This window comes from Elaeis guineensis, chromosome 6 (assembly GCF_000442705.2).
Source record: "Elaeis guineensis isolate ETL-2024a chromosome 6, EG11, whole genome shotgun sequence".
Lineage (NCBI taxonomy): Eukaryota > Viridiplantae > Streptophyta > Magnoliopsida > Arecales > Arecaceae > Elaeis > Elaeis guineensis.
Genome location: NC_025998.2, coordinates 14,607,050 through 14,626,570, shown reverse-complemented (window position 1 = coordinate 14,626,570; position 19,521 = coordinate 14,607,050). Strand labels below are relative to the sequence as shown.

Sequence of the window (19,521 nt, the reverse complement as noted above, 5' to 3'; positions counted from 1 at the left end):
AATTCATTGGACTACTTTAGAAAGAGAATTCTAGCATCTAAAAGGTATTATTGATTATTTTCTATATTTCGTAGATTATTCAGATGTACTTGAGGGATATAGTGATTTTAATTAGATTTCTAATATACTAGATATCAAATCTACTTTTGCCTATGCTTTTCTTCTTGGAGGGAGTGTTTTTTCTTAGCAATCTTTCAAACAAAATATTTTAGCTAAAAGTACTATAGAAGTAGAATTTATTGTAATTGATTCTATTCATCCTAAAGCTGAATGGCTAAAAGAACTTCTATCAAAGATTCCTCTAGTATCTTCGCCTATTCCTCTCATATCTTTTTACTATGATTCAAGAGCTGTAATTGATTTTTGTAAAAAGAATCTTATGAATACTAAAATAAAAAAACATATCAAACTAAGACAAAAGTCTATAAAAAGAAAAGAGAAACTTTCAATTATTTTTTTGAATTATATTATAACTAACCTTAACCTTGCATATTGCCTTATAGAAGACTTAAATAGGACTAATTAAGATCCTAGAGTCATCGAGAGAGATGGGCTTAGTCTATAAAAGATCTTTCAGTAGTGAAAACTCAATCTTTATGATAAAAGATCCCTTGAAGAAGCTTCAATATGATAAAAATAAACTGATTAATCAATCAGAAAATATATGTGGTTTATCTGATATAGGAGTCATAGACTCCAAACCATCTCTATAGTGATTAGTACTCTTATATAGTAGTTAGAAAGAGTTTATCTTTGAATGAGATCTAAGAGGTATTTCTTAAAATATGATACTACACATATCACTTGAGGGGCTCATCTATATGAGCTTATCCATATTTGGTGATGGGTAGAGACATAGGCAATCTCTAAAAACTCTCATGAAATAATCAAGATATCTACACACCATCATTATTGTACAAAATTACGACATGAGCTATTATATTATGTATATAATAAGAGAAATCTGAGTCAAAAAAATATAGTTCAAGAGCTGGTTCACTCTATATTCTTCATATTAATACTATTAACTCTAAGTGAAGTCATGAAAGATACTTCACCTATTGCACAGTATATATATCCAGTAAAATATCATTTCACATTGTTAAATTTTAAACTTTAATTGTTTCATAAATTTTTAAGGAGAATTGTTGGTGTTTTGGAGGGAATTAAGAATTCAAATTTTCTCAAACCAATTCCAACCAAATTCTAACTCTTTGTTTTGTTTAGTCCCATATTGGATAGGAGCAAAGTTGAGAAGGGGTTTATATTGAAAATCATTCTCTTGAGTTTTGTAAAGTTTTAGGATAAACCACATACGTGCGTATGTGGCTCGACTAAACTTGGCTCACATGTGCACATTTGCACCATGCCCGCGATGTGGCAGGACCTATATTTTATTTATTTTCTCTTTTATGACTGTTTATTACCAATTTTTATTATTTAATTTGGGATAAATACCATATTTTAACGTTGCTTTTTTGTCCATTAATTTTCTACCTGTTAGATCGATTAATGATTTTCTACCCATTAGATCGATTAACTATGAGATTTATAATATATTTTTTTAATGTTAGATTAACCCAAATGGCTAATTCTTGGGCCTATAAATTGGGCTCTTTGTGAGAAGTTGGTGTGTGCAAGAAAAACCTCTCTCCTCTCCTAATCTAACCCCTTTTTTGATCATCTTCTCTCCTAAAGTTTCTTTTTCAAGCTTTTCCTTATCTATTTCTTTGTTCTTCCATCTCCTAGGTTAAAAGCTTTCTCATTCTCTTTACGATCGTGTCCACGGCAGAAGTTACCAGTTGTATCTTGGAGTAGAGTTCACAAATTTGATCCTGTACGAAGGTCAAAAATCGTCTTAGGACAATGCACTGCACGCCTCCGACGCATAAGTTTTTAGTTTAATTTAATATTAATTTTATAATAAATTTTAATTATTAGTTCAATTAGATCGCAATCAGCTCTCATAGAAAACAAATTATATTGCGTATTCCCAATAGGCTAGTTACACTTGAGTGGACATTCACTCTAGCTTGATTAGATCTAGATCAAATGACAGGGATCTTGCATCAATAATCTGAGTAGTGGATGTGATCTACTATTTATAAACTACTTACATGCCAAAAATTATATGAGACTCTTAACCTATGAATCAGATGATCGAAAAAGTCAACAATTTATATAAAACATGAAACAGTACATTTTTTTGACCATTTGATATAAAGTATAGGAGTCTCCAAATCATGTAACTTTTGGTATATGTGCACTTTGAAGACAGTCATTTAACTACATAAGAGGTTACCAAATTAGCAGCCATTCATCTCAAAGAATACAAATGTTGAACTGATCCTCCAAATATCAAAGAGAAGAGGAAGAGCACCATCGATCTAGATCCCCTAGTTGGTTATCCAACTGATCGTAGTCCTCGAGCCCCTTTCCAAAACAATGTTAGTTACTCTCGGTATGGTAATGGCATAATCACCTGTCAATGGGATAGTGATGTCATGCAAACGGGAACAACCCGCTGCTACCAAGGATGAATGTGAGACTCGAATTTCAAAACCTGCCTTGCCACTACTCAAGATGCATGCATGTCGTGGAGTATATAGTGTTGTATGCACCAAGTATGCTACAGCCAATGGCAATCTAATTATTGGAGGTGTATAAATGGTGCCTGAAGTATATGGGTGTAGATGGCAATTCAGAACTTCGGTACATAGATAGTGCTTAAAAGTACGAGTGTCAATGGCAATGCAGGACTTTGTTAGTGAGGGAGAGGTGCCCGATCCACCAAATTTGGCTTTTGAAATCTATTAGACGGAGAACGTGATTTTGGATCTTGCAGTTAGTACACACTTGCTAGGCTCATAAATAATTATTTCGTAGAGAGAAATATTTTGTGTACTGTAGATGGTGCAGTTCAATACATCGTTCGCATTGATTAACTCACATATGAGAAATGCATCATCATACGGCCCAATCAATAAAGTACTGATATCTTCTCCGTATCAAGTGCTGGTATCAAAATATAAGCCATATTGATACTCGGTATGGAATATACCAGCTGAATAGCTGTATATATAGGATTCAGTACCAAGATTGAAAACTTAAGCACAAGTCCTCATCGTTTAATTATATCTCAAACCCAGTGAACCTGTGATCTCTACACAGCCAAAGAAGGTTTAGGAAGGAGAAAATCTCCATGTCCTTTCCAATCATGCGAGAGCTAAAGAACAATCATGAAAGCTTATTTTTTTTCAATACAAAGGTGAAACATTTTACATGTGAATAAATAAAAGTATTTAAAATATTATTCCCAATGCAATCTAGATGCGAGAAATTCTTTGGACATCTATTAGCCATGCATGCTAACAACTGCTGCTTACAATGATCTTGATTTTTACTCACCTAGATCATCCCTAATAGGAAAAAGATAGCATAACCAACCAATATGCGAAGCAGTGAACGGATGATGCTTTGACCGGTCAGCAACTTAGGAAGAGGACGTTTGTGAACAAGCCGGAGTGTGCTCGCCCGAATCCATCGTCTATACCCTCGCCTGATCCCTACTGTTCTCACCAAACTATAGTAATTATAATGAATCAGTATATGAGCTAAAAGAGGGGTTCCGAGAAGAATGAAGCATAGAAGAATGCTGATACTCAGGTGTCCGGGAGCCAACGCTGCACATATAGCCATCGCGAATGCAGCGGACATGCCCGCAAATGCCACCCACAGACAACTCACAGCCCAAGAAAGGATCCATACGCGAGTATATCTATCAACTGTCCTTGTTCCTGCATACATAAGCCGGCATGTGGCCACGATGGAGCAGAGTAACGAGAAGGCAACTGAAATTAGGAACACCTTGAAAGCATACTTTTTTCCTAGAACTGCTGTGCCACGATCTGAAGGATCATCAGCTGTGTACCCCCCAGGGATGTTGAAAGCAGCAGCAAATGTGACCGTAGCATGAAAGATCATTAGAACAGTAAATGTAGCTATGGAATGAAATAGAATATATGGAACTCTCTTCTAACAACATCCAATGATGTAAAAGAAGTATAAAATACCGAAACATAATTGGATTATAAATACCTCCATCATTGATAGCTGCAAATTGATATGGCTTGTGAAATTCTGTTGCAATATGTACCTTTTCTGCTTAATCCCAGTTACGTACCAAACATCAGAACCTTAAATTACAAGAAAATAGTTTTATTTTATATGGGAGTACTTCTAAGCTTTGAGATCTCTCACTAGATGGTGTGTGACCAGATGAAAATCTAAGCTTGGGGACCCTCCATTTTATACTTGAAGAACCACATCTCCATCAAATGTGATTAACGTTATGGGTGATGGCCAATAACAACTTGAAGCAGAAACGAACCACTTAAGCCAAACGTGGGTAACATGGGTAACTGCTCCGGATCGTGGATGATTCCACATTTGAATTTCAACAAACGTGCGTAACATGGGTAACTGCTCCGGATCGTGGATGATTCCACGTTTGAATTCCAACATTCTCCCACTTGGTTCGTATACTAATTTACATCAATGTCCAAATCCTCAAAGTTATTCTTAAAAGAAACAAAAAATGCATGAATCATGGTGACAAGTCCTCTAAGAACGAGTATTATCTTCCATGCATCATGATGCACTTTATTTCTTTATCATCATCCCAAAATAACTTAATGAATAAACCTTATGTTTATTCTAGGTCCAATATTCTCAAACCGAATGTATGCAATAAAATGAGAAAAAAATATTCTGAATAAGAGTTTCATTACAAAAATTATTCAGACATTATATGATGGAACCAATTCTCATACTATCTACATGATCCTTATAACTCTTTAATGGCATGCCTTTTGTCAAAGGATCAGTAATCATCAATTCAGTACTGACGTGTTCAATGACCACTTTATTTTCCTTAACACGTTCCCTTATGGTTAAAAATTTGATATCGATGTGTTTGCTTCGACTGCTACTTCTATTATTTTTAGCCAAGAAAACGGTAGCTGAGTTGTCACAAAATATCCTCAATGGTCTAGCAATCGAATCCACAATCTTAAGGCCAAAAATGAAACTCTTCAACCACACACAGTGCGAGGTAGCCTCAAAACAAGCGATGAATTCTGCCTCCATAGTAGATGTGGCAATCAATGTCTGCTTGGCACTCTTTCAAGAAATAGCTCCGCTGGCAAATATGAAAATATATCCTGAAGTCGATTTTCGTGAATCGATACATCCAACGAAGTCTGAATCAGAGTAGCCAACTACTTCCAGTTCATCTGATCTCCTATACATGAGCATGTAGTTTTTGGTCCCCTTAAGGTACCTTATCACCTTTTTCGTAGCTCTCCAGTGGTCCATACCTGGATTACTCTAATATCTTCCTAACATTCCAATAGCAAATGCAATATCGGGCTTTGTACAAACCTGAGCGTATATAAGGCTTCCAACAGCTGATGAATATGAAATATTTTGCATTTGTTCCGTTTCCAGATCATTCCTTGGGCACTGGTTCAGACTAAAACTGTCACCCTTCACAATGGGTGCCACACTTGGTGAACAATCCTTCATATAAAATCTCTCCAATACTTTATTGATATAGGTTTCTTGAGATAGACCTAAAATACCACGAGGTCTGTCCCTATAAATTTTAATACCAATGACATAAGATGCCTCACCTATATCCTTTATATCAAAACTCTTAGAGAGAAATTGTTTCACCTCATATAGCAACCCCTTATCATTAGTTGCAAGTAGAATATCATCCACATACAGAATGAAGAAACAAATTTTACTCCCACTGACCTTGTGGTATATACACTGATCCATGATGTTCTCTTCAAAATCGAATGAAGAGATAACATCATGAAATTTTAAATACCACTGACGGGAGGCTTGTTTCAATCCATATATGGACTTCCTGAGCCTACAAACTAAATGCTCACCATCATTAGAGGAGAACCCTTCTGGTTGTTTCATGTAAACCTCCTCCTCTAAGTCTCCATTAAGGAACGCTGTTTTCATATCCATTTGATGCAATTCCAAATCAAAATGGGCAGCCAATGCCATAATGATACGAAAAGAATCTTTCTTGGATATAAGAGAAAAAGTCTCCGAATAATCGATTCCCTCCTTCTGAGTAAATCCTTTGGCTATGAGTCTTGCCTTATATCTTTCAATGTTGCCTAGTGAATCCTTCTTAGTTTTAAAGACCCATTTGCATCTAATGGCCTTTACACCTTTAGGCAACACGACAAGATCCCAAACTCTATTTGATGCCATTGAATTCATCTCATCCTTCATGGCATTGTACCACAGTACTGATTCACTGTAACTCATGGCTTGTGAAAATATTTTTGGATCATTTTTGACCCCCACATTGTAGTCAGACTCTTGTAGATACACAATATAGTCACTAGGAATTGCCGATTTTCTTATTCTAGTAGACCTCCTTAATGTTGTGTCATCATCCTCGGGAGTAGTATTGTCCGTAATTGGATGTTCAACATTTTTTGATAATTGTTGAATAATTGGATCTACTTGATTGTTATCGACAACTCGTGGAATCTCAATAATTAGTTGTACTACATCTGGCTGAGGTGCATTATGAATGACAACCAATCTTTCACTTGAAGTAGGAGTTTGAACATTTGAATGATCATTCTCAGAAAATGAATCCTGAGTTTGATCACTCCAACTAATCAAGTCATTCTCAAGAAATTTTGCATTTCTTGATTCCACAAACCTAGTGGTATGAGATGGACAATAGAATCTATACCCTTTGGACCTTTCAGCATATCCAACAAAATATCCACTTATAGTTCTTGGGTCCAGTTTCTTCTCTTGCCGATTATAAATTCTTATTTCAGACGGACATCCCCATACATGCATATGTCGCAAACTTGGTTTCCAACCTTTCAATAACTCAAATGGTGTTTTAGGAACAGCCTTGGTTGGAATCCGATTTAATATATATGCTCCCGTCTTAAGAGATTCAGTCCACAAAGATCTAGGAAGCTTGGAGCTGCTAAGCATACTCCGCACCATATCCAATAATGTTCAGTTTCTTCTTTCTGCAACACCATTCTGATCTGGAGATCTCGGCATGGTGTATTGAGCAACTATGCCATGCTCCTTAAGAAACCTCACAAATGGACCAGGTGCTTGTCCATCCTCAATGTATCTATCATAAAATTCACCTCCTCTATCTGATCTCACGATCTTTATTTGCTTTCCTCATTGTTTCTCTACTTCTGCCTTAAAAATCTTAAAAGCATCTAATGCTTCATTCTTATTTTGAAGTAAGTAGTGATACATGTATCGTGAATAATCGTCTATGAAAGAGATGAAATATTTCTGACCATACGAGTCCATATCTGGACTACAAATATCTGTATATATGATCTCTAATATTTTTGAACTCCTCTTAGCACCTTTCTTTGATATATTAGTCTGCTTTCTCTTTATGCAGTCTACACATATTTCAAAATCAGCAAAATCCAAAGTACCAAGTACTCCTTCATTTACCAATCTTTTAATTCTGTCAAGAGATATACGTCCCAACCTTCGATGCCACAAATTAGAGAAATTTTCATCTATAACACTTCTTTTAATACCTACTTTATTTTGAACATACAGTGCATTATAGGTGGAATTATCTTGCAAATCAATTCTGAAAAGACCATTAGACATTGTACCATTCCCAACAAGATTAGATTTGTAAAATATACTGCATAACAAATCTGAAAAATTAAAAGAATATCCAAAGGGTACAAGCCTAGATACCGAAATTAAATTCCTAAAAATGTTCGAAATATAAAAAGTCTTTTCTAAATACAAGATAAAACCAGAATTCAAAATAAGCTTGCACGTCCCAACGGCCTCCACAGGTGAGCGTATTCTATTTCCCGTATAGATGTAGTGCTCATTGCCCACTGGCTTCCTATGGTTTAGAAAGTCCTGCAAGGTATTTGATATATGGATTGTAGAACCAAAATCAATCCATCAAGTATTATGACAAACATCAACCATATTAGATTCATAACAAACTAGAGATGTTGATTTACCTTTCTTATCCAGCCAAAGCTTGTACTTGAAACAGTCCTTCTTCATGTGCCCTTTCTTTTTACAGAAGAAGCATTTGGACTCTTTCTTAATGACAGCATGAATGGGTGCTTTACCCTTTCCCTTATGCTGGGCTTAAATCTTCTTTCTTCCTTGAGTGGCCAGATGTGCACTCTCACCCATCTCAGCAAGCAACCTTGCTTCCTCTTGCACACACATGGTCAGGAGCTCATTGATTGACCATTTCTCTTTATGTGTGTTGTAAGAGATTTTGAAGGCATTGTATTGCTGAGATAGGGAGTTTAGGATGAAATGCACGAGGAAGGATTCAGACATATCCACCTCTAGCTTCTTAAGTTGGGCCGCAATATCCCTCATGTGCATGATATGCTCACGAACACCTTTGATTCTGATGAGCCTCATGGATGATAACCTCATCATGAGAGTGCTAGCAAGGGCCTTATCTGAAGACTCGAATTGCTCATCTATGGCCTTCAGCAAATCCTTTACATTGTCACGCTCTCCTATGGAACCACAAATACTAGCAGATATGTGCATCTTTATGAACATCATACTGAGGCGATTGGATCGCTCCCATTGTTCATAAAGAGCAACTTCAGTCGGAGTGCTAGTATCTGTAGGAGCATGTGGTTCCTCCTTCCTTATGGCATAGTCAATATCCGTGCACCCCAATTGAAGGAGAATTCTCTCCCTCCATGTCTTATAGTTATCACCGCTCAATTCGAGAATATCAATCTTAAAATCAGAGTAAGTCACAGGTGGTATAGCTGCAAATTGAATAAAACATATCAACATAAAATATAAATCAATACAATAAAAACTGCCTGTGGGCTAAGCTTTTATTTTAGGATTCATATTTAACTTTATTTGATGAAACTAATAAATTGTATAATTTTCTCAATCCCTATAGGCAAATTAAGAAATAAATTATTATTTCATCCTGATTAATCATATAACTGTAATAAAAATTCCTGTGGGATAAAATTTATTACATTAATTATGATTAACCATAATTTGATGTTATTTTTCTAGATGTGATCTAATAAAACTTAATGTATAATTTGATAAAATTAGAGATGCTGTGGCTAATTTCTAATTAATCAACTTGTAATGATCACAAAACATCAAATCAAATATATATATATATATATATATATATATATATATATATATATATATATATATATGTGTGTGTGTGTGTGTGTGTGTGTGTGTGTGATTATAATAATCACACTGTCATATATTTAAGTTTACAGGAGCAGAAGTAGAAATTTATATGACATTTCATTTATCAGAATAAATTATAAAGACATGTTAGAACAGATCACCAAAAGATATTTCAATTTATCAAACAATCTCAAAATTGGCTACCACCATATTCAACAAAACGTGTGACATGCCGAACATAAGGGCTTACACATGTTACTTAAAATGGAGTGTGGTTGAAAAATGCAACCATCTATTAACGAAGAAAAGCAATACAGTAGTATTTTAAATATACAGAAACAGAGACCACATTCTATATGTAACTCAACAGTATTCTTAATATTTTTTTAGTCCAAGCCGATATGGAATACAACTCAAATCAAGAGAGAGATAATCTAACCTGGCTCTGATACCAAAATGAAAGATCATTAGAATAGTAAATGTAGCTATGGAATGAAATAGAATATATGGAACTCTCTTCTAACAACATCCAAATGATGTAAAAGAAGTATAAAATACCGAAACATAATTGGATTATAAATACCTCCCATCATTGATAGTTACAAATTGGTATGGCTTGTGAAATACTGTTGCAATGTGTACCTTTTCTGCTTAATCCCAGTTACGTACCAAATGTCAGAACCTTAAATTACAAGAAAATAGCTTTATTTTGTATGGGAGTACTTTCAAGCTTTGAGATCTCTCACTAAATGGTGTGTGACCAGATGAAAATCTAAGCTTCGGGACCCTCCATTTTATACTTGAAGAACCACATCTCCATCAAACATGATTAATGTTATGGATGATGGCCAATAACAACTTGGAGCAGAAACGAACTACTTAAGCCAAACGTGGGTAACATGGGTAACTACTCCAGATCGTGGATGATTCCACGTTTGAATTTCAACAAACGTGGGTAACATGGATAACTGCTCCGGATCGTGGATGATTCCACGTTTGAATTCTAACATAGCAATCAACACTGAAGCGATCCCGAGATTTCTGGATAAATCTATATGTTGCTCTATTTCCTTAGCCTCGTTGTTCGATGATTTTTCTTTGGCCCTATCATCGCCAGATGATTTCTCTTCGGCCTCATCGCTGGATAATTCAACCTTTTTTAAATCATGCAATTCTCATGGACTGGAGCGAGCCTCTGTTAAGGCCAAGCAGCTAGCAATGCAGTATTCTGCGTTCTACAGTACAAGAATAATTATGGAACATAAAAAGAGAGATCAGTTGAAAGATTGAGAACACTATATATTTAGTTAACACTAACCATTTGCTTAGTATGAAGGATGGATCGAAGGAATGATGGATGGAGGATTAGAAAGCATGGATAAAGAAAAAGATGGATGGATTTTCTATCCATCCTCTTATATGTTTAGTGAAACATAAAAAGATGGGTGAAAATGATTCCCTCCTTGATTTATTATAGAAGACATGAGAAGATGGATGAATGATATTTATATAATATTTTATTAAACTATCTTTTAATAAAAATATTATTATTATTAGTTTATAATACTTATTTATATTAAAGAAGTAAATAATGTATAGATTTGTAATCTTTATAATCTATAATTATATAAATATTATATAAATATTTAATTTAATACAAAATTTTATAAATTAATTATTAATAAATTAAATAATTTAAAATTTAGTTTAAATGGTTAATTAATATTATACAAGTAGTTAATTAAAAAAATAATAAATATAAATAAAGAAATAGAAGATAATCTAATTATTTAATTATAATTATAAAAATTATATATTAAAATAAAAATAATGACTAATAAAATGTAATAGTATATGATTAATAGTATATATATAAATATATATAAATAATATGAATAAAAAAGTGATGAAGTATTATATATTTATTAAAAAAATTAATGAACGGTAATTTTGTTAATACTAAAGTCCGTTCTTCAATGCTCGATCCATTTTTTCTCCATCCTTTCAATTTGAAAAAATATAAAATAATGGATCAAAATAGATAGATAATTCTTTCTTTTTTATCTATCATTTTTATAATTTTTTGAATCAAACGATGAATAAAAATCATGTATCTTTCAAATTCCACCTATTTATTCTCTCGTGACTCCAACTAAATACAAGGTAAGTATATTATACATCCTACAAGTCAAAATATCACAGGCTTTGTGATAATATTTATTTATTAAATTATATATATATATATATATAGTACAAAAGGTCAAGTATCTCTGACTCTTTTCACGATGAGCTCAAAGGTGTCGTCCGGCAATCGACGTCTCGTTAACAACATTAGCATTTATTATCCGAAGAAATAAATGCTTCTTATTAAGATTTGTGTTTAGAAAAATATCTTGGAGGTTCACAAGCATGCGAATTGAAGAAAGGTGCTCATGCTTCAAATATAATTTCTGTGCCTCTTTGCGCGCGTTCATGCGCGCCCGCGAGGGAGAGGGAGAAAGGCTAAAGCTTGCGATGCATGGCGTCCCAGACTATAAGGAAAGAAATCTTTATTTTATGTGACAGACCTTACCGGGCTCTTAGATTAGCAAGCCAAACATGTACAAGGTCGTTGAAAGTTTACCATCCGGAAGTGGAGGCCGCCTTCCAACTTTGCATAAGCCAAGTCAAGAGGGGTGAAGCCGTCACGGTTTACAATGTTGACACGTACGGTTTTGTCCCGTAGAAGAAAATAAACGCCCTCTTGGTCACTATTTTCAATAGTAACGGTGTATTCCCCTTGTAATCCTGATCATTTAATAACTTCCTGAGATTTGGTCTATTGGAGAGAATTTTCTTGACTACATCTAATCTTCTCCTCTGGAAAGCGACATGAAGAAAATTGTTTCCCTCCTTGTCTAATAGTTCGTATGTTTGGAAGCATTGTTGTAAAATCTGATCAACTATGCTATAGTTTCCCATCCTAACTGCAATATGTATGGGAAATAAACCATTGGCATCTAATAGGTAGGCCGTAGAGGGATCGTGCTTCAATAATAGCTTCACCGTATCATGATAACCATCCACCACTACATAATGAAGAGGAGTTCTCCCTAATGAATCAACTTGTTTGGCGAGCATTGGCTTCAGTCGCAATAAGTCTTGTGTAATATCTATTACGAAAATATCATGAAAAGTATTGTGAGTACTCATGTTATACAATGTTCATGGTGCTTTCATAAATTAAAAGACAGTTCACTGTATTTCATGCATGTGCTTGCTTTTGTACTTTGCTTATGCATCTAGTAAGACATTTAATCAAATGGAGGATGTTGCAGCCAATCCCCTATCCCATGTCGCCAGTGATGAGCACCTGCAAAATGAAGCCCTCACAAACCAAAATTGTGTCCGGCGGGGATCCTCCGATGCTTAAATTTGTGGAGAGTAGTAAACAGCAGATAAGAATATTTGAAATGACAAAGACTCAGCGCAGAATTGTCTTACCAATACTATTCAATTACCTCCTTTTTATAGATGATTCAGGTGTAACCGTCGAGCACGTGGTCTCATTTTTTATGACACTAAATTATCGGACCATAATCATGAAGTTAATGGGCTGTTATACCTACTAATGATCGTGACACATAGTCGATAACCATTTATAATGGTTAGATGTGTAGGTTCCGCACATTCCGGTCTTATGTGATCATGAGAAGATATACCAACTATATATCGATAATAGTAGTAGGTCGGTAATCGTGGAGATTCGAATAAACATCGATCGATTATTTGATATGCCGATGGTCTTCGATCGAAGATTGACCAAGTTGTCCATTGTTGATTGATGATAGCCGACTGTCGGTCAGTCAACTAATTATTAGTCGGAGTCGGAGTATTATGTTCATAAGGTCGATGTAGAGTCGGAGTCGGGGGTTAGTTGATTTGTCCCAACAGTTACCCCTCACTCCCAAGTCTAAGGTAGTCTGATGTGTATATTATCATGTGGTCTATTACGTTGGACGAAGAGAGTTATCACATGCTGCCTCGAATTCCGACTTGACTACTAGTATTAATGACTTTTTTGGAGTACGAGAGATCTCCAGCTATTTTGTTATTTCGATAAATATAAAATCATCATTGGGTCATCATTTCAGAAAGATAATTCAGTGCCAGACGATTTGATTCTGACTAGTAGATTTTGGCCACGTGTCAAAATATCATTGGTTCTGAGCTATTCACGCAGATAACGGTGAAGTGGCATGATCTGGAAGCAGGTGCGTCGAACCGTCCGATCGATGATCGGTCTTGATGTCGTCACATGTTGATATCTGAGGAGATTCAGATTTGATCGATTTCATCTGGATCGTTGAAGGGTCCTATATATATAAAGTCGCTTTCAGCTAGACTTTTACTTTGCATTTGTGACCATCCTCTGCAGCGAAAGGTTCTGTCGATTGTCCCAGTACTAGGAGCTCTTGGGCTTTGTTTCTTGTGCCATCTCTGATTTCAGGTTGAGTTCCCTTATCTTCCTCCATGGGTTTTCTTCCTCTTAGGGTTTTTCTTCTTTCTTTTCTTAGTTCTTCATTTTTCATGGCTAGTAGAAAAGCTTCTTCTTCTCGGGATAGTCGGTAGAGAATCCGACCGATGACTCTCCTTTAGGTCTGAAAACAAATGCTTCTTTTTTATCCGGACCAAACATTGAACGGCTTCAAAAATAATATCATATTCCGAAGCATTTCAGCTTTTCGCTCCTGATTCGGACAGTCGGGTGAATTTTCCTCTTCCAGACCAGGTCGTAATTTATGTCGAGGACCTTTAGACTAATCTTCGATTCTCGATTCTGGAGTTTGTCTGAAATTTTTTTGATTATTATGGCCTCTGTCCTGCTCAGTTGGCTTCGAATTCTATCCGACTGATCATCAGCTTCGTCCTGTTGTGTCAGCTTATACCGATTGTTTCTCATCCTTTCCTTTTTCGATCTTTCTTTATCCTTCATCCTCATCCGAAGATCGAGAGTTGGTGATTCTTCAACCCGAGGAAAGACCTTTTTTTTATCACTAGTCTTCCATCATCCATTCATGGATGGAAGAATCAATTTTTTTTATTTCTTTTTCTTTTTTTTATATCTGATCTGACTTGATTTATCTTTCACTTTCAGTGGGCGTATGATATGCACGATCTTAAGAGCGGCTATCGAAAGATTGTCAACTTTCATTGATCATGGATGGATAAGGTGGCTGCCATCACCACTGAAAAGAATACTGCCGTCGAACAATTTCAGGCGGCAACTGAGCGGGAGAAAGAACTTCAAGAATAGATCTCCCAAATGACGGCTGACCTACAGTCTTTCAGAGCCAAAGTTGAGTCGACTTGTCAAAATATATCATCTCTTGAGTTGTAGATCAAGAGTAAGAAGCACTCCATCCATCAGCTTCGGTGAGAGAGGGATGGATGCATTGATGAACTTGAAGCCGAATGCGGAAAGCATCGGGCCATCTTGAAAAAGCTGGCACTGGCCGATGCTGAGTCGGCTTCCACGAAAGATGAAGCAAAGTTGGTAAGGGAAGCCCTAAATCTAGCCGTCGAGAACTTCAAAAATTCTGAAGAATTCAAGAAAGAGATTCTCAAAGGCGGATATGCTTCCTACTGCATCGGGTATAAGGACCGTCGAGATACGATCAGAAAATTATACCCAGACTTGGACTTGAGCAGCATCATTCCTCCTTGTTCGAAAGATGAAGCTATCGAAGAAGGGGCTGCACCGACCGAAGATGATGCATCGACAGCACTAGAAGCTGTTCCAATCGTCGATGCTGCATCGAAGTGAGGAGATGAAGACAATGACTGGTGATCAGTGTAGCATTTTTATTTTTTTTTTGTAATCAAAAATTTTGTAATCGGACCTTAGGTCCAATTTGGTAACTTTCTTTTAATGAATGAAAAAAAAAATTTGAAGTACCAACTCTTTCTTTTCTATGTATCTGCAATGTCATTGAATTGTAGTTTAACTACCGAATATCGATCGATGAGTCGAACATTCAGTAGTAATTATAGAATTATTCGTTAGTCGAATATCAACTGACATACTTTATTTTTTAGGTATTAGGATAAACAATGATAAGTCAAATATCCTTCGACTGAATGTAGTCAAGTCAGTATGTCTAGTTATTTGATAAACGATGATAAATCGAATATCCTTCGACTGACTGTAGTCAAGTCAGTATAGTTTCAATTCGATCTGGATCATATTGGTATAGTATTTCGCTTAGTTAAAATTAAGTCGGCATAAATAGTCGTTCAATTAGAGTCGACTTTTACAGTGAAAAGTCGAGATATAGTCGGGATCGAGATATAGCGGTATATTGGCTTTTACAGTGAAAGTCGAGATATAGTCGATGTATCAATTTTTACAGTAAAAAATTGAGATATAGTTGATTGAAATTGACTATCCATTTATCGATCTAATGTCACTTTGTAGTAGGCCAAAATTTTTGTGATTCTGAAATTTAATGTTTCATTCTGAGCACTGTATATATGATAACTTTATTGATAATACATCTTTAAGTTGTCAGCATTCTACATTCGAAGAATAGCTATTTTCTCAAGAGTTTCCAGTCGATATGCACCCGATCTAAGTGTCTCGATTATTCTATAGGGTCCTTCCTAATTTGAAGATAATTTTTTTTGGTCTAGGGGTCTTGAGACTTCTGCTTTCCTTAGGACTAGATCTCTTGGATGGAAGATCTTCGGCTTAACTTTTACATTATAATATCGGATTACTCTTTGCTGATATACTGTCATTCAAACTTGAGCTTGCTGTCGAACTTCTAGAAGTAAGTCTAGATCGGCTCTCCGACATTCTGAATTGCTCGGCTCACTATATTTTTCATCTTTGCTGATGGTAATCCGATCTCAAGTAGGATCATCGCTTCGATTTTATAGGCCAGATTGAATGGTGATTCTTCCGTTGGTATGCAAGGAGTTATTCGATATGCCCATAAGATCGGATATAGTTCTTTCACCCAGAGGTATTTAGCTTCATTCAGTTTGGTTTTGAGCCCGTGCAGAATTATTTGGTTTGTCACTTCTACTTCACCATTGGATTGTGGATGGCCGACTGATGTGAGTTTGTGCATAATGTAAAATTTTGCACAGAACTCTTTGAAGTTCTGATTGTCAAATTGTCGATCATTATCGGTGATGATGGTATGTAGTAGATCGAATCTGCATATGATTGACTTCTGAATAAAATCTTCCATCTTACTTTCAGTGATCTATACTAGAGGTTTTGCTTCCATCCATTTGGTAAAGTAATCGATGGCGATCACTATAAACTTTCTCTGATCAGATGCCAGAGGGGAAGGATCAAGTATGTCTATTCTCCATTATGTGAAGGGCCATGGTGCAACTACTGATATCAGCTGACTGATCGATTGATGTTGTATATTTACATATTTCTGACATGATTCACACCTTTGGACAAGTTCAGCTACATCTTTCTTCATTGTGGGCCAATAATATCCTTATCGTAAGACTTTGTAAGCTAAAGACTTGCCCTCCAAGTGATTTCTATAAATCTCTTCATGAACTTCTCTGAGTGCATAGTCAGCATCTGTCGGTCTCAAACATTCCAGTAAGGGAAGAGAGAATGATCTTTTATATAGTTGGTCATTCATCAAAATATATTGTGAGGCCGTCCATCTAAGTTGTTTGGCTTCTAAAGAGTCTGTTGGTAGAGTTCCATCAGTCAAGTACTGAATAATCGGGTCCATCCAGTTTGGTTCATCATTGATTTATAATACTTCTTCAACTTTATCAATACTTGACTGTTCAAAACAATCAACAAATGTCCAATCCAGCGAGTTGAAAGAAGTGGTTGCCAGTCGTGAAAGTATATCGACTCGAGCATTTTCTATCCTTGAGATGTGAAAGGTCTCAAAATATTTTAGAATTGACATAAGATCTTTCACTTTCTAAAGATACTTCATCATAATGGGATCTCGGGCTTCAAACTCATCCTTAACCTGCCCAGCAATCAACTGTGAGTCGGTGAAGACCTTCAGATTATCAATATCAAGTTCATTGATAATCTTTAAGCCGGCTAATAAAAGTGCTTAATATTCGACTTGATTATTCGAAGCTTTAAAATTGAACCTATTGGAGCAAAAATCTGCCAGCGTCGGAGAAGCTGAAGTGTAGGGAGTCGCGGTCGCCGTCGGGACCTGCAAAGGAAGTCTAAACCAGAGTTGGGGTTGCTCCGACAAGACCCTCCGACACTCAAGTCAGTTCTCTGCCTCAACAAGAATGGAGCGCTCGAACGAAAATTTTAGCAAAGTTTTTGAGATAGAAATTAGAGCTTAGAGGATAACATATCTGGGATTCTCCCTTTTTATAGGCGGAGGGGGCAGCAGACCGATAGCGACATTTGTAACCATCTGGCAGTGGGCCGTTTGGAGCCAGGAGGAGTCTATTATGAAAAGTTGTAGAGTGGAATCGTGGCCATCATCGTGACCTGACACGTGGAGTCTGAAGCGGCGTCCGTTGTCGCGACTTGCTAAAGGGTAGAGGAGCCGCACGGTATCCATCGCAGGAAGTGGAGCAGAGTCGTGGCCATTACTGTGGCCTGCCAGGGAGTGATGGAGCCGCACGGAATCCATCGCAGGAAGTGGAGCAGAGTCGTGGCCGTTACTGTGGCCTGCCAGGGAGTGATGGGGCCGTGCGGAATCTGCCACAGGAAGTGGAGCAGAGTCGTGACCGTTACTGCGGCCTGTCAGGGGGTCCTGGCCTATCGGCCGAAGTTCGGTTGGGGTGCCTGGCGGAGAGAGATAGCTATCCATCTGAGAGGAGCTTGGATGTTGTAAATCCTGTTGGGTGCCTCGGGCATCAAGGCTGTAGGTGAGGACCACTTGTCGTAGGAGCTCGGTCAGAGGCTTTCCGCAGATGCAGTCCAGTTTCACGCAGACTTCGGCAGAGGGTCGACCGGCGGTGGATGTGGATGGCGCTGGAGAGGTTCACCCGTCGGAGGGGTCCAGCTGCTAGATTCTATGAGCCCGGCATTTGCCAGCTTATAGAAGTTCGGTCAGAGTCTGATCTCTGTAGAAGCCCGGATGGGGATTGTTTGTCGAGGAATCCCGGTCAAGGTCTGTCTGTAACAGAAATCCGAAAGGAATTCATCCATAATAGAAGCTCAGGTGAAGGCTTACGGTAGAAATCCAGCACAGACCGCCCGTGGTAGAAATTTGAAGTAGATCATTTGTAGCGGAAACTCGGAGTGGGTCGCTTGCAGTAGAAGCTCGGAGTTCGACCCTTGTAGGAATTTCGGGTGAGATTACCTGCAACAGGAATTTGGACGGAAGTCCGGCTCCCGTGGAGCCCGGACAAAGTCTACCTGCGGTTGGAGTCGGGGGCGAAGTCCGGCACCCGTAGGAGTCCGGATGAAGTCTTCCTGCAGTCGGAGTCGGGGATGAAGTCTGGCTCCCGTAGGAGTCCGGATGAAGTCAACCTGTAGTTGAAGTCGGGGACGAAGTCCGGCTCCCGTAGGAGTCTGGATGAAGTCTACCTGCAGTTGAGTCAGGGACGAAGTCTGGCTCCCGTGGGAGTCCGGATGAAGTCTACCTGCAGTTGAAGTCGGGGATGAAGTCCGGCTCCCATGGAAGTCCGAATGAAGTCTACCTGCAGTTGAAGTCAGGGGATGAAGTCCGGCTCCCGTAGAAGTCCGGATGAAGTCTTCCTGCAGTTGAAGTCAGGGATGAAGTCCGGCTCCCGTAGGAGTCCGGTGAAGTCTTCCTGCAATGAAGTCGGAGACGAAGTCCGGCTCCCGTAGGAGTCCGGATGAAGTCTAGCAGGTAGAGACTTGGGTGGAGTCCGTCCGTCGTGAAGAATCCGATCGATGGTGGGGGTTTATCCATCGACAGAACTTGGGAACGTTGCGGAGGCTCGGCCATCGGAGAGGTTCGGAAAGTGTCGTCGAAGGTCGGACGTCGGTAGAACCCCGAAGGGTCACTCCTGACATGAACTTCGGCTGGGGGGGATTTTATATCCAACACCAGTCCCTACTTCCGAGTTCGAGTTCCGAATGAAAAAGTACAGAGAAATTTTCACAGCTGAAGTTGTCCCCTGAATCCTGTGCACGATCACCTCAGATATCCTGGTATTAATGCACGCATGCTGGAGTCTTTTTCCAATTAGGATGATCCAAAGAGTTCTTTCGAAATTCCACCGGAGCGTAGTCCCAAGCGCCACACCATAATGGTCCCACCAGCGGTCAGCCCTACG

General features: G+C 37.7%; 3 pseudogenes; all 3 read right to left on the bottom strand.

Annotated features, from left to right (window-relative positions):
• Positions 1-1,368, bottom strand: part of LOC140858730 (protein ACCELERATED CELL DEATH 6-like) — a 66,486-nt pseudogene extending 65,118 nt beyond the window's left edge.
• A 2,040-nt stretch (positions 1,369-3,408) lies between these two features.
• LOC140858682 (protein ACCELERATED CELL DEATH 6-like) overlaps positions 3,409-19,521 on the bottom strand; it is a 76,094-nt pseudogene continuing 59,981 nt past the window's right edge.
• On the bottom strand, positions 5,389-9,857 carry LOC140858600 (uncharacterized; annotated as a pseudogene).